Source organism: Geotrypetes seraphini, chromosome 1 (genome assembly GCF_902459505.1).
Source record: "Geotrypetes seraphini chromosome 1, aGeoSer1.1, whole genome shotgun sequence".
NCBI lineage: Eukaryota > Metazoa > Chordata > Amphibia > Gymnophiona > Dermophiidae > Geotrypetes > Geotrypetes seraphini.
The window spans coordinates 439,515,699-439,532,232 of record NC_047084.1 but is presented as its reverse complement, the minus strand read 5'-3'; the positions used below and the strand labels follow the sequence as shown (position 1 = coordinate 439,532,232).

The window sequence follows — 16,534 nt, the reverse complement described above, 5'->3', positions numbered from 1 at the left end:
CAGTTAGATGGTGTATCTTATCTCACAGGCAAACAAAAAACTCTAAGAAAAAACTGTCAAAATGTCATATAACAAAGCAAAAAGGCATTAGAAACATATGGTGGATAAGGGCCAAGGCCCATCAAGTCTGCCCACCTCAATAACCCTCCCCTACCTTTCCCTGTGAAGAGATTCCACGTGATGATCCCATTTTGTCTTAAAATCAGGCACACTGCTGGCCTCAATTACCTGTAGCGGAAGATTATTCCAGCGATCAACCACCCTTTCGGGTACCAGAAGAGAATAATAAATTAATTAATTAATAAATGTGAAACATCTCAGTACGGGCCTAGGTATATATCGAGTGACTTTTTTGGCCCCGGGCCATTGTTGGGCCTGGATTGAACTGGCGGCAGTCAGCATTGTCATAAATGATGACAGCCGCCAGCTAATTTAGATAGCCAGTATGCAGTGCCGTAACTGCATAGCTAACCGGGCTAAGACTCTTATTTAGGGCATAGTTATCTATGTCAGCTACAGCTAAGATATGCTATTTTACTGATAACTTATTATTGCAGCACAGGTCCCATTTTGTGCAATAAGACCTAAGGCTAGATTCACTAACCTCCAATCTGTGTCCGATCTGTGGGCGATTGGAGGCAGGCCGACCGATTCGCCAACTATCTACATGAAAATGGGGGCGATCGGATTGAGCCCAGTCAGTAGTGACAGGAGAAGCAGCCTCCTGTCACTGCTGTCAGGGCTCTGTCAGCTTTTTTTTTTTTACTAGGCTGAAAAATATCAGCCCTATTTAAAAAAAGAAAAAAAGAAAAAAAGCCTCCCCTGTGCTGAACACCTCCCCCCCATGCACGTCCGAACCGGCACACACACCTCCCCGACCAGCATGGCCCGCCTGCACAGCCCACCCCCCTTTCCATACCAAATCGTTGGGAGCAGGAGGGATGTTCAGGCCCTCATGCTCCAGGCCTTTTCTGAGGCTGGCCGGCTGACTGGGTCCAGCCCACCCCCGCTTAAAATTGTAGCAAGATGATTCTCACTCCCTCCAGCCATCAGTCTCACCCAGCCAAAAACTAATGGCAGAAGGAATGCCAACTTCCTCCTTCCACCTCCCGTATGTCACTTCCCCTCACCCCCTCCCCGTACCTTTAACGGAGCAGGAGGGGTGTTCAACCCCTCCTGCTCCAATGCCTCCCGCGATGAGTCTGAGGCCTTAGACCACGCCCCGGTACATCATGTGATGCACAGGGTAGAGCCTAAGGCCCTGATTGGCTGAGGCGCCTCAGGCTCCTCCCTTGGAGGGGGCCTGGGGTGCCTCAGCCAATCAGGGAATTCCTTAGGGAGGAGTCTAAGGAAGTCCCTGATTGGCCTAAGGAAGTCTCTGATTGGCTGAGGCGTGCCAGGCCCCTCCCAAGGGAGGAACCCGAGGAGCCTCAGCCAATCAGGGCCTTAGGCCTCACCCCATGCATCACATGATGCACTGGGGCATGGCCTAAGGCTCAGACTCTTTGCTGGAGGCATTGGAGTAGGAGGGGTTGAGCACCCCTCCTACTCCGTGAAAGGTACGGGCAGGGGGCCAGGAATGGAGAGGGGGTATCCAGGGTGTAGGGGTGGCAGGAGAAAGTTGGCATTCCTCCTGCAGGGAAGGAGTGGGCAGTGTTGGGCCCGAAGGCAGAAGCGGTGGAGGATTTTGGGTTAATCATAATATCATAATGCTACTATCCGCATATTTCCGAACTCTGCCCAGACAGCATCCTCTCCTCACCTTGGCACTGCCCAGACAGTGCTGCAGTATTCAGAAGGTGTATTCAAATCCAAACTGAAAGCCCACTTATTTGAGGCTGGGTTTAAATCCTAACCCTTCCAACAATATCTGTCTGTCATCCCCTCAGAAGTCCCCTACCACCTCTTCAACCCCCCCCCCCCTAATTTCTCTTCATGAGCACTAAGTTCAGGCTCCCCATTGTCCTATGCGATTCTACCTCATGAGCCACCCCACCCCCCTAATTCCCTTCATTAACACTATGTTCTGATTCTCCTTTTGTCCTGTCATAATCAGATTTTAAGCTCTTCTGAGCAGGGGCCATCTCTTGCATGTGCAATGTGCAGCGTTGTTGTATTCAATGGCACTGCTAGTTTAAGTGCTTCTGAATATCCTCTCCTGATCTGTTCAGTGTGATGAATGAGACAGGAGCAGAATATCCTCTCTTGACCCTCCTGACAAATTAACTAGGCAGGTTTTGAACACTGAGCCCCGTGTTTCTTTGTGCATGTGTGGCTCTCATTTAGATTTAATGGCATTCACCAAAGTTGCACATTGTCTGCACTAGTCCCAGCCGCATTTGCTGAACAGCAGGTTTAGAAATGTACAATCCCATTACCTTTCCTCTAAGTAAGCAAAAATGTTCGTGAATTGCCACATTTCAAAGGACAATAAATAAATAAAAGCTTTCTAAGTCTTCCCTCCCTTGGGGGCCCCTGGGCAAAAGTCTGTCAGGGTTTTGTTCTGCCTGCTGTGCTAAGCCCCTTTGCACAAAACCATTTGACATACACTTCAAACATCAAATGCGACAGAGGGCAAGGAAATGCACCGCTCTCAGCTTTGACCTTCAATACTAAGGAATTTGCAGATGCCAAGATGAAATCAACCTTTAAGGGTTCTCCAGCAAACTGTTACAAAATCTGTCAGCAATTAGCCAAGCATTAAAGATGAGCTCTTAGGGTCAAGCAATTACACTACGGCTTATTGGAACCTATCAACCTCCACTCCTGCCTGGGCTAAAAGGTATAGTATTGTTGGAAGAACAATTGCAAGACATAGCCAAATACCCATTACACAGCCCATTAGGAATGTTTGACATGATAGCTTGTGAATTATTTAGTTGTTTTAAGTCTCTTCAATCCGTGTCCTCTAATTATCGAGAACTTGCATCAGGCTGAGTGTTAGACACAGTTTCTGATGATACCTGTGCACAACTACAGACACGAAAACTTAACCCAACAGGTTTTTACAAGACAAGAATGGCATCCAAAATGACAATGGATAGAATAAAAAGAAAACCAAATCAAAACACACTATTTTTTTTCCACAAACAAGAAGTTCCTAACAACTTTATACTAATTACCAGAATCTGAGAAGACACATCAGTACCTAATATCAACAACTTTCAACTCATCTCAGCTGAGTCAACATTTCTACTGGCATAAGTAGGACAATCTGAGGCATATTGGAGATGGGATCCATAACTCCCATCCCTTCTCTTCCCTCCCACCATCTGGAAGAAAGCAGTACTTCTTGTCCAGAATGTAGGAGCAGCCGAATGATTTGACCAGCAGGCTGAAAACTGAATAATGCGGTAAACTCAGAGAATTCCATTATAGAAATAGAATGGAATCAAAGCCACATTTCTTAAAGATGGAATAGCAGGATGTAACTAACCAGCGGAATAGCTGGAAGGCAATTACTGAAAGACCCAACAGTTGGAGCACGTTGGTACAATGAATTTCCTCTCAACCCACCCCCTCAAACAAAATTTGAATACCTTAACTAGTTGGGGGGACTCAAGCCCTGCCAGATGACAACATCCTGTAGAACTTTGATTATACCACAAAAGGCACAACAATGCCTATCTTCATCCCATTGAACCCCTGCGTTACCAGAACACTGGGCTTATCAGCAGCACCATGGTCATCACCATGCGCAAGTTCAGTTTTCGCAAGGCTCAAAAATAATGATGTTACTTTTATCTTCGATATACCTGGAACTCTGATCAGTATCACCAATCAATATACATTCCAGGTGTACCCCACTTTGTATCAACTTATAAATCCATATACTTTCAGGCCTCAGCACCCTCACTCCACTGCTAAAATGATTTTGCATAGCGGGAAGAATTGCGTGCACTATCGTCATTGGCCCTGCAAGTTTGATTTGATTTTGATTTTAAATTGCTTTTAAAACCCACTTTTCTAAATGCATATTTCATTTGCTAGTTCGTACGTTTCGATATTATTTTAAAGCCACTTATCTTTTTCAACTAGTTTGACCCGGCAGAGGCAGACCCGACATGTTTCACAGTGCTGATTCAAGGGTCCCCCGCTGCCACTTCTGCATCTGATTCACATAGGTTTAAAGAGCAAGTGACTTTAAAATAATAATGCGGGTGGAGTAAATTTCCCAAATTTTTATAGATATCATCAAGCATTTATTCTGCATCAGAGTATGTATTGAACCCTTCCTGAAGTCTTGGAGCATCGTCCGGACTGGCCGATTTTAGAAAGGAGACTCATGTCCCCATTACAACTGAGTCATATCTTGAGCATTAAGTTACCCTGAATTTACAAAGATTATAGTATTCTTTGTGCCACATGGAAAACATTAAAATTTGTTAACAATCTAACATCTGTACCAGTGCAACAATCCACGTGTCAGTCCTTATGGTTGAACTCCAAGATTCTAATTGGCGAGTCTAAGATCCTCTGGAAACATTGGCTGCAGGCAGGTATATGTACATTGGATGATGTATTATCAAATGGGATACTGCTTGATTTTTCACAACTGCAACAATCATTTGGTATTACAAAGTCTCAGGTATATAAGTGGTTGCAGCTGAAGCAGGCCATTCAGAAGGGGTTCCCCGATTGGCGAAATTTAAATAATCAGTATATCTTACTGGGCCTACGTTTCCAGACAGATTTCCTAGGGCATCAGGCCGCCAAGTGGTATAAATTAATATTGGAATATTTGAATAAGAAACCAAAAACAAGCTTAAGGGATATTTGGAGCACTGAGGTAAAGCAAGAGATTTCTGCTACTCAATGGCCATGGATTTGGTCTTGGAGGATGAGATATACGGCGTCAGCATCTATGAGACAAACCAGTTTTTTTTTCTGTTATATAGGATTTTTTGAACCCCTGTTGGTTTGCAAAAATTAGATAGTTCAAAGTCTAATAGATGCTGGCATTGTCATCTTGATATAGAGATACTGGATCACCTGTTGTACTATTTCACCTTAATACTCAGCTTCTGGAAGTCGATATGGGTTACAATTAATAGGATACTGGATACTTCCATTCCAATGTCATATGATATTGTTCTATTCGGAGCTATATTACAAAACAAGTCTTCAATTTCTGCAGCTACGAATAGACTACTTCTTGTTATGGCTGGGATTGCTATACAGATGATCACAAAAAACTAGAAGAATTGGAATAGAACGAATCATATCTTTTGATGGGAATCCCTGTGCTTATTCTATTGATATGAATGTATGAATTCAGAACTAACTGGTCATTGTAAAAACTTTAATGAGATTTGGGGCCCATTAGCAAATTTTGTAACCACCAATCAGTAGTACAAGCCTTCCATTTTTAATAGAGTTTTATGCACATACGGGATAGGCGGGAGGGTGGGGTGGGGTGGGGAAAGATATTTCTATTACTATTTGTTAGTTATAAGTGCTGTTTTACTGTACCAATTGTATTTTTAATGCACTTTGTGTATGTTTTAAAATGAATAAATACTTTTTATTTTTTTTTAAAAAAGGGTTCTAGACATAACTCAGGAAAATAGAGTCCAGTGAGCCTCACTCCAGTGCCAGGCAAAACAGTATAAAGAACAAAATTACTAAGTATTTACATAGGTACAGTTTATGAGACAAAGCCCTTATGGATATAGCCAAGACACATCTTGTTTCACCAATCTGTTTCATATCTTTGAATAGGTGAATACGTGGATAAAGATGATCTGGTTGATATTGTTTATCTGGATTTTCAGAAGACATTTGATAAAGTACTTCATGAACTATTTTGTTATGTTGTAAAGATATTGATGTATTTCTTAACAGATTTTATTAACTTTTTTAAAATTTGTCTTGAATCACTAAGAAATTACACAGAATATAAACATTGGATTAGATTAGATTAATGACTCCTAAGGCAATTATAATAATAATAATAATTATATATATATATATATATACCGCCTAACCAGGAATGGTTCTAGGTGATTCACAACAAATAAAAACTGATCATACAGCGAAGAATACAATTTAAAATGGAAATACATCAGATAATAAAACATAAGAAATGCATAAAATTGGAACAAACAACGGCGGATCCAAGATGGCCGCGTGCTGATGAGAGTGAGTGAGACGCCGCCAGAGATTCTAACGAATAACATTTACCTAGTGCCGTTTCGATGCCGAAAAGGAGAGGGAAAGGCGCTTCTGGAGCCTCGAGGCGCCTGGAGACTCCTCTTCAGATGTCCATGGAGGATTTTTTGCGGCGTCTGAACCAAGAGGCAGTAGCTGCATCGGGGAGTCGCCCGCTGGAATCGCCGGGAAGGAGTGAGGTCGCGGCAAGCTTCCCTGGGCTAGAGTCGACTCTGAGCCCCGACGCTAGAACCCCGCCCCCTCAGCCGCAGCGTGCTAGCTCTCCACGGGAGAGTAGTCAGTCTGAGGAGGCAGACTTCGTTTCCCGGGAGGCTGGAATGGGCGAAGCAATGGAGGAAGACGAGACTGCGGTGAGAACAACAAGGGGACTTGAAATGGAGCAAGGTTTCCAGAGAGAGAAGACTGCCACTGCTGTAGAAGCTGGGACAATGCAAGCAAGTATATTTTCTGTTCCTAAACCCATGAATGTTACCCTAGACTCAATTTGGGACTTGGTAATTACTCTGGGACAAACATTGTCACCACAAATTAAAGTACTAGAAGAGAAATATTTAGAACAAAGAAATGAAATAAATGAACTTAAACAGGAAAATATATCGATGAAAAATAATGTGGAAAAAATAGATAAAAAGATAACTGAAGTAACTCAAATCCAAACGATACTGATTAAGGACAATCTTAATCTTAGGAGAAAGGTGGAAATGATGGAAAATAATATGCGATTGAATAACCTTAGATTTTTGAACTTCCCAAAGATCCCTTCTTTATCAGCAAAAGAAGTTTTGAAAAAGTACTTTTGTGAAGTTCTTAATGTTCCTCATGATGCCTTTCCTCTTTTTTCCAAAATATATTATTTGCCAACATCAAAAAATTCGGAAGAACAGCGTCCACTAGAACAACAAGGTCAGGGTGAACAAATGGATATAACATTATTATTGGAATTTTCAATGAGGGAGGTAGCTATTCCAGCTACCCTATTGGCTACGGTGGTTTTATCACCAGATAAAAATTGGATATTACAGCTTTATTTTAAGAATAGACATAAAGAATTTCTTGGACATAAAGTTCAAATATTTCCGGATGTGACAAGGGAGTCTCAGAAACGAAGGAAGGAATTTTTGCTTCTCAAGCCTGGGGTCACTGCAATGGGGGCATCATTTCTTTTACGATATCCTTGCAAATGCATTGTAAAGTACAAATCTTGTAATTATATTTTCTTCGAACCCTCTCAGTTGACAGGATTTCTCTCCAGGAGGGGCCTTGAAGGGGATAAAGAAAATCTCAATGTATAAATTTACTCTTGGTCCATTCTCATCTGACCGCCTAATTGCAATTTGAATTTATTCTTTTTCTTTTAATAGTTTCTCACTCAGGAACATCTTGGATCTCAATTTTGGGACTTTAATTTTGATGAGTAAATAGTAATTTTGTCATATGGTTGTTACTTCATTTGTTTTATATTATGCTGACTCAATCATATTCTGTACAAGAAGTTTATTCTTGATAATATGTTCAAAATATAAATAAGAATAATAAAAAAAAAAAAGAAATGCATAAAATTTAAAAAAGACGACAGAATACAATTAGGATACAAATTTATCAAATAATTGGGTCTTCAAGCTCCTAGCATAGTTTTTCCAAACCAACCATTCAATTTAGCAGCCTGAAAAGAGAGAGTTCTCTCAAGAAATCTTTTATAACACAATTTAACAGAAGGAAATTGAAACAAACAAACGCTAAGTGTGGACTTATTTGAGTGGTTCAAAGAAAGCCTTACTAGGAAGCAGTGTCCTATTGTGGATTAAGAGCTGGTTTAAAGACAGAAAACAGAGAATAGAATTAAATGGTTAATATTCTCAATGGAAAAGAGTAAATAGTGTGGTTCCCTAGGAGTCTGTTCTGGGACCATTACTTTTAATACTGTATATTTATACATGATCTAGAAATAGGAATAATGAGCGATTTGATAACAATTTGCTGATGACACAAAATTATTCAAAGTTGTTAAATCACAAGATGATTGTGACAAAATTGCAAGAGAACCTTATGAGACAAGAAGACTGAGCATCCAAATGGCAGATGACTTTTAAGACTGAATTGTATAAAATACTGGTGTTAAAAATACTGCAATTATTTGAACTGTACTTAAAGATAGGCTAATAGAATAGTGCTTACTTCTGGGAACCACAATTAAGTGGTCCTTTTACTAAGGCGTGCTAGTGCGTCTTTGTTTGCGCTAAATGCTAACACATAGTAATGTGTCCATAGGATATAATGGACGTGTTAGCACACATTAGCATTTAATGAACGCTAAGACGTACTAGTGCACCTTAATAAAAGGACCACTAAATTTAGGTATGACCATTTGCACCAACAATGTGGTACAAATTCCTGTTTCTAAATTTAGGCGTGGATGCCATTATTCTATAATTATGTGTGTAACAAAGTAATGCCCCAATCTACCTATGAACCACCTATTTCCATGCCCCATTTTGTGACTCACACATAAAATTTAGGCACGGGATTTACAATATAATTGTAATTGATTCTAATTAGCACCAATAATGGTTAAAATGCTAATTATTGGCACTAATTAGCTTGTTATTAAAATTAATTGTGCATGCAATTTGGGGACAAAACTTGCAAGCGCAATTTGTAGCACTTTATATAGATTAATGTGAGCAAGTGCAAAGTGATGCATGTAGGAAAGAGGACTCCAAGTTATAGCTACATGATGCAAGGTTGATATAGGTGGCTGATAATGATATATTGTAACCCTCTGTTCAGCGTGTAGTGGCGGCTAAGAAAGCAAATAGAAAGAAAAGGAACAGAAAATACTACTGAGAATATTATAATGTCTTTGTATTGTTTCATGATTCAACTGAACCTCAGATATTGTGTGCGATTTGGGTCACTGCATATCAAAACAGATATAGTGGAATTAGAAAAGACACATAGAAGGTGACAAAAATGATTAAGGAGATGGGATTACTTCCGTATTAGGAAAAGCTAAGGAGGCTAGAACTCATCAGTTTGGAAAAGAAAGGCTCAGGGGAGATATGATGGAGGTCTATAAAATATTGAATGGAGTGGAATGGGTAGAAATGAATTACTAGTTTACTCTTTCCAAAAATACAAGGACTAGTTGACACATGATGAAGCTTCTATATAGTAAATTTAAAACAAATCAGAAAAAAATACAGGATTTCCTCACTCAATGTGTAATTAAACTCTGGAATTCATTGCTAAAGAATATGGTGAAAGCAATTAGCTAAGCAGGGTATAAAAATGTTTCAGATGAACTTGGGGAAATCCACTGCTTATTTCTAAAATAAGCAGCATAAAATCTATTTTACTTTTTTTGGATTTTGCCAGGTATTTTTCACCTGGATTGATCGCTGTTGGAAACAGGGCACTGGACTTGATGGACTTTGGTCTGTCCTGCTATGGCAATGCTTATGATGTTTTCAGCTGGTGGAGCTTGGGGGAGGGGGGGTCTGCCAGCTGCACCAATGGTGCACTGCTGTTGGAAGGGCTTGAGTTGAAGGTGGATGGGCCCAGGCTCATCCATGGCTATGCACCTGGGAATAACCAGCACAGAGTGATAGGTACAACTCTAGCCACCTTGTTGGGCAGCCAGATAGACAGTACAGGTCTTCATCTTCTGTTATTTATTGTTAATATATAACTGGGGCTATTTTTAGGTGCCATCAACTCGTGTTTGAGTCCTAGCGACTTGATGAACTGTGGATTTAAAAATAAATTGTTTTGTGCTAGTCCAGAAAGGTTCTCCAGTGCATCCCCATGGTTGTTTCAACATGTTCAGCCATCTGTTTGCAGGTTACTCTCTTAACCTAGTTCCTTCGATCTTCCCAAACATGACATCCTTCTCCAGTGATCTCTCTCTTCTGATGATGTAAGCAAGATAAGATAGTCGTAACTTCATCATTTGGGCTTTGAGTGTCATAGCTGGCTTGATCTCTTCCAGAATTGATTTGTTCTTCTGGCAGTCCACAGTATGCATAAAATCCTTCTCCAGCACCAAAGCTCAAATGAGTCAATCTTCTTTCTGTTTTGTTTCGGTAGTGTCCAGCTTTCAAATCCGTAATTGACCACTGAGAAAATGAGTGTGTGGACAAGTCTGATCTTCGCTTGGAGTGTTATTTTTTTGCCTTTCAATACTTTGTCGAGAGCCTTCATTGAAGACTGACCAAGTGCTATTCTTGCAGAGTATTTCCTCCCTGATAGTTGTTCTTTGTTTACAAAAGAGCCCAGGAGATTGAAATCCTTTACAACTTCTATCAATTTCAAGCTCAAAATCTTCATAATTTTCCATGCTAATGATCATCGTCTTGTTTATGTTCAATTCTAATCCCATGTTATGACTTTCGACTTTGACTTTTCTCAGTAGATACATCATGTCTTCTTTGCTGTTGGTGATGAGCATTGCATCATCTGCATACCACGGGTTGTTTATATTTTGGCCATCAACTTTGAAACCAAGACTCTCTTCTTTCAAATTTGCTTTTCTGAAGATGGTTTCACCAAAGAGGTTGAACAGGTAAGGTGACAAGATGCATCCTTGCCTGACACCATGTTTTATTGAAAGTCAATCAGTGTTCCTGTATTCATTGCACCTTCTTGATTTTCATATAAGCTCTTTAGCAGCTGAGTTATGTGTTTAATGTTCCTTGTAACCTTGAAAAAGTACACTATAGGCCCTCCTGGGGAAGGAAGCTATCTATTATGTGTGAATTTGTAATTCATTCTGTGCTCAGATTTGAAAATGTATGTGTGTCCATCCAAAATCTATCCATTCATCCTTTGCTAGCATCATTCCGAAGTATGAGCAATACAGTATTCAATAGGCTTACATGATTTACTTGCCTTATATGGATTCAGGCTTTAGAGTGAAACAGATGAAAGAAACAGGTAAGAAATTATATTTGCAATATTTTAGAATGAGGGAGGGAAGGAAAGATATAGAGAAGTGAATGAAAGGAATGAATCTCTCTCTCCCAGATTCTAACACCCGTCCTTGGATCGGTAGCATAGAATATTGCTACACCTTGGGTTTTGGCCAGGTACTAGTGACCTGGATTGGCCACCGTGAGAATGGGCTACTGGGCTTGATGGACCATTGGTCTGACCCAGTAAGGTTATTCTTATGTTCACTTTGGGTCAGACATGGATGCATACTTTGTTAGACGTATACCAGTAGACCAATGTTATCCACCCCAGTCCTTAAGGGCTACCAGAGGGTCAGGTTTTCAAAACGTCCCTGATGAAATGCATGGTATAGATTTATATGTACTTGTGTTATTTGCAAATCTCTCTCATAAATCGTCATTAGGAATGTCTTGAAAATCATATCCATTGGTGACCTTTAAGGACTGGAAAATAATACCTCTATAACAAGCAGGATTGGGGGTTTGTTTGTTTTTTTAAGCATAATGTGAGTAGGAAAAGGCAGCTTCCAAAAAGCTCATGATGAAGAACAAAAGCTGACCAAGAGATTAGACTCACAAAGCAAGACAGAAGAGAATGCTGCTTTCAGAAAGTATTCCTCACCCAGAGGATTATTTACTTTTGGGCAACAGAAACTGGGCACATCTGTTGATATCACTTTCTTATGCACAGTGGATAAAATTATTTAATGTACCATTGTCAATCAGAACCTCAGCAAACAGATCATCCTATGAGAGTGAAAGAAGAACATAGAACGTGTTTTCAACATATATCAGAAATTCTGTCTTTTCTTCCAAGGGAAGGGAACAGAGATGGATTATCGAGAGGAGAAGCTGTGTTTTTTTCCCCCCACACTTATTAGTCACAAACTTGGCTGCAGCCTTTTTCTCTTCAGGGTTCTATGTCTGATGTCTCTGTTTCCAAGGATTGTTTTCTGTAATTCCTCGGAGTATAGAAACATCACAAAATACAACCTTCAAGCTACAGTGGCTGCTGCCAAGAACACCCAGAATCACAGCAGAAGAAAGGCAAAATAAAACTAATAAAATGTGCACGTATCAAATTAAAAATATGCTGCTTTTTTTTTTTTTTTTACAGGCACAGGTTCAGAATTTAGAATGTTTTAAAAATAAAGCGGGTCTGGAGAAGCACTGAAATGAAGCTTACTTTAATCATTTTTTGTGTTATGCAGTCAAAAGCTAAAAATGGAACAAAAGAGCAGTCTATAGTAGCTTGTAGGCTATCTGAGGGGATATTTCATCTTTTTATCCCTGGGGAGGACCAAATAACAATATTGTAAAACAAAATTCCCACATGTTGTATAATTGTTGCTAATAATAACCCTTAGAAAAATAATGATAATCATTATAATTATGATGATAACAAGAGCCCCAAAGGAAAATGATCTGTGAAATCCAAAAATAAGCTACATCCAAAGGGACCATAATTAACCACCTGTGGAAATATTTATGTAGAAAATATTAAAATGCCTTAATTGTTGCAAACTAAAACCAACATGGGCTTCTAAAGATTTGGACCTGAGGTAAATAAAATTTAGGGCCCCTTTTAAGAGGGGGTGCTGAAAGGTTCTCAACCCAGCCAAGAAGAGAATGATGTGGATATGGTTCAATCAATGATCTGAAATAATGTCAAAACATTAGAATTTTGTTTCTGAAAATTGGTACTTAACAAAATAATACTCTTCAGCTATAGCGGCAAAATAACGCTTAGAATTTAGGAAATTGGTTGATTGGGCTGACAACTTTTCAGCACTCCTTCCTACAAAGCCATAATAGCAATGCTGCTGTGGTAAATGCACTGAAGCCCACAGGAAGTGAAATGTCTTCTGTCCATATACCGCGGCAGCCTTACTACTGCGGTTTTGTAAAAGGAGCCCTTAGGGATCCTTTTACTAAGCTGTAGTAAGCGCTAGTGTGGTACTTTTACTGCAGCATAAAATGACATACTGTAGGACATAGTCATGGGTCTTGAAGTAATTTTAAAATATGCATATACCAACTGCGCATTAACCCCCTCCTTTACAAAGACATGGTAGTGTTTTTAGCACCGGTTGCAGCGGTAACTACTCCGACGCTCATAAAATTCCTATGAGCGTCCAAGCTGTTATCACCGCGACCAGCGCTAAAAACACTAGCGCAGTACCCTCTAGTGAGTCTTCCCCTCTATATTCCTGCACGATATCTCCCAGGTATACCGGTTCCCAAATCATCAACTCTCTCTCTCGGTCGACTGTCGGCTTTCCCCTTCTTCCTAGTTTAAAAACTTCTCGACTTCTCTCTTGATGTTGCTTGCAAGTAGCCTCATTCCATCTTTGCTGAGGTGGAGTCCGTCCTTCCTGAATAGCTTATTGCATTATCAAAAGATACTGAAGCAATGTAGAAATTAAAAAATAAAAATAGAATATGACAAACAATATGTTTTGGAAGACAAAAGACTTAACAATAGACAAACAAATTATAACATGAAACGTTTAGGGAAGTGGGAGGAACTACAATATGTAAAGAAAAAGATACATGGAGGGAAATAACAATAGGATAGGTGATATCTAAAATTAATGGCCTTGTATCTTTTATGAATCAAATGTGTCCTTGAAGAGAAAACATTGTAGTTTTCCTTTCAATGTCAAGGCTGGTTTTCTCTCTTACATATATTAGCAATGAGTTCCAAGTTTGAGGGGCTGTCACTTAGAAAATTGTGTCCCGCTTGGTATTAATAGTTCTTAAGGAGGGAGCTTAACGAAGATGTTTATCCTCGGATCTTAATGTTCTTGAGGGGGTGTAGAGGAATAGAGGGGCATCTATGTTTTAGAATTACTCCCTCTTTCAGAGGCATAGCTAGGTGGAGTGCAAGGAGAGCAGCTGCTCCCCTAAATGGATTCCAAATGAAATGGCACCTATGCAAACTGGGTCTGCACCCTCACTTCTCATCTGTTTCACAAAAGGTCTGCTCCCCCTGCCATCAAATCTTGGCTATGCTTCTGCCTTACAAATATATTTGTTATTATGAATCTCAACACTTTGCTCAAGAAATCTTAGTAAACTGTAAAATAGCAGTGAAAAAATGGTGGAACAAAGTGAAACTGAATACAATTCCTGCTTCTGTATTATTTTGTATTATTACCTGCAAAGCAAACTATACATTCTACTATAGGTTAGTTATCTTACTAAAATTTAAGAATATCTACTAAGATGAAGGGCCTTGCTTAATATTTAGGCACAAAACAAAGCAAAGACCTTTTTAAAAAATGCCTAATTCCTGGAAGCTGTTTTCCCACTAGTGCCTTACAATGTTCAGTGTCTAAAACCAAGGTTTGTGAAATAATCGAAGGACTTCTGTTGTAGGAACAGTTGTGATCACATAGAATAAGAAAGAGGGGAGCCAAGATGCTGTTCCATCTTACTCCAGAAAAGAGACTCTTAAGCTTGGGGAGTTACAGAAGTCAACTATTATTGATATGAATGACTTGTGGGAAGATACTAAAACCCTGGACAATTAATTGAGAACTTCATCCATAGGAATGAGAAAATAAGACTGGAGTAGCGCAAGCCAAAGCACAAATTCAAGATTTACAGGTGTTGAATCATGAAGAGTGCTTGGAAAGTCAAGAGAGCAGATTACGAAGGGATACTGAAAAGTTCTCAGCCAAACTAGCCAACTTCCTAAATTCTGAGTGTTATTTTGCCACTGTAGCTGAAACGAGTGTTATCTTATTTTGTTAAGTGCCAATTTACAGAAATGAAATTGCTTTTAACATTGTTTCAGATCATTGATTGAGCCATATCCACATCATTCTCTTCTTGGTTGGGCTGAGAACATTTCAGCACCCTATCGTAGATGAAGGAAAACAATTGGAACACATGATTATAAAAGAAAGAGAAGCCTTACCATGGAAAATGGCTCATATCGAAAATCAAATGAGGAAGACCAATTTAACATTTCTCAACTTTCCAAAATCTCCACTTCTGACTTCAGTGGAGATGGTTTGTACATACTTTCATGAAGTGTTACATGTAGCAGCTGAAAATATGCCATGTTTAGTGAGAACACAATATCTGTCTCTTTTGGGGAATCATGAGTCATCTACCCCTAAGGGTGAGGCTGGGGTCTCTCCTTATTGAATTTAATAGCTTTCTTAGAGAATTCTCTGGAAGTCGTTACTGGAAGATCTACATTGATTGTGACTTTTGACTTGGAGCATGATAGAAATTACATTTTACTTATTTACTTTCATCATATGAATAAGCAATTTTTTTGAATCTGCAGTTCGTATATTTCCTGACTTGGCTCAAGTAACACAGAAACAGATAAAAGTTCTTGGTTTTCTAGATCAAGAATTCTTGTGCTGGGTGCTACTGTTATTTTGAAATTTCATGCTAAATGTTGTTTATCTTATGATGGTAAAAATTATGTATTTTTTTTTTAATCCAAAACAATTTCAAGATTTTTTTGAGAGCCTGAGAGTTGGAAGGGGTGGTGATTAATTCCCGCAATGTGCACATACCAGCTATAGAGTCTGAGTTGCCTGTTATGTTTTCTAGGTTTAAACATTTTGGGCTTCTTTTACAAAGGTGCACTAGCATTTTTAGCGCATGCACCGCTAGCTGAAAAATTACTGCCTGCTTAAAAGGAGGCGGTAGCGGCTAGCGCGTGCTAAAACCGCTAGTGCACCTTTGTACCTGGAGCCCTTTGTTTTTCCTTGGTAATTACTGAATTTCTATTCTTGGATCTCATTATTATTGTGGAATAAAGGTGTTCATTTTCTATATGAAAGTTGGTTCATATCTGCGACCAGCTCAGCAGCCCCTTTTTCGGCAGTTATACCTGTTTTGACTTGGTCTACGTCAAAACGTATAAGTGCCGACTAGGCAACTTTTGGTTATACCTGATGTACGGGTATGTCTAGGTTGGCCCACCTCCCATCCTTTCCCTTCCTCTATGCATTTAGAGGCAGGGGAAAGGCCTAAGCTGGTTTTAGATATATATAGGTACTTGGATGATCAGGCTTTACCCCCCCGACCCACCCCTACCTCTCATAGGAATGCTCACCCAATGTTATCAGCCCACTGTCAATACAGAGGGCTTTATTATGGGTTCCTTTTACTAAGGTGCGCTAGCATTTTTTAGCGCATGCACAAGATTAGCACACGTGCTAGCCGAAAAACTACAGCCTGCTTAAAAGGAGACGGTAGCGGCTAGCGCACCTTTGCAAAACGAGCCCTATATTACTATTCTGAAAAGTAAGGGAGTGATGTTTTGGTTGGGGCAAGGAGAGATCACTAATAGGAAAGGGAGGTGGGTGCTGTGGTTCCTGTGGAGTGGGAGGGTGAATCAGAAATGGGGTTGCTGTAGTTCTTGGGTATATGTGGGTCCTGGC

At 39.8% G+C, this 16,534-nt stretch overlaps 1 protein-coding gene across 5 annotated transcripts in view; it reads right to left on the bottom strand.

Moving 5' to 3' along the window:
• LINGO2 (leucine rich repeat and Ig domain containing 2) overlaps positions 1 to 16,534 on the bottom strand; it is a 2,394,831-nt gene that overhangs the window by 1,517,333 nt on the left and 860,964 nt on the right. The gene's annotated exons all lie outside the window — the stretch shown is intronic.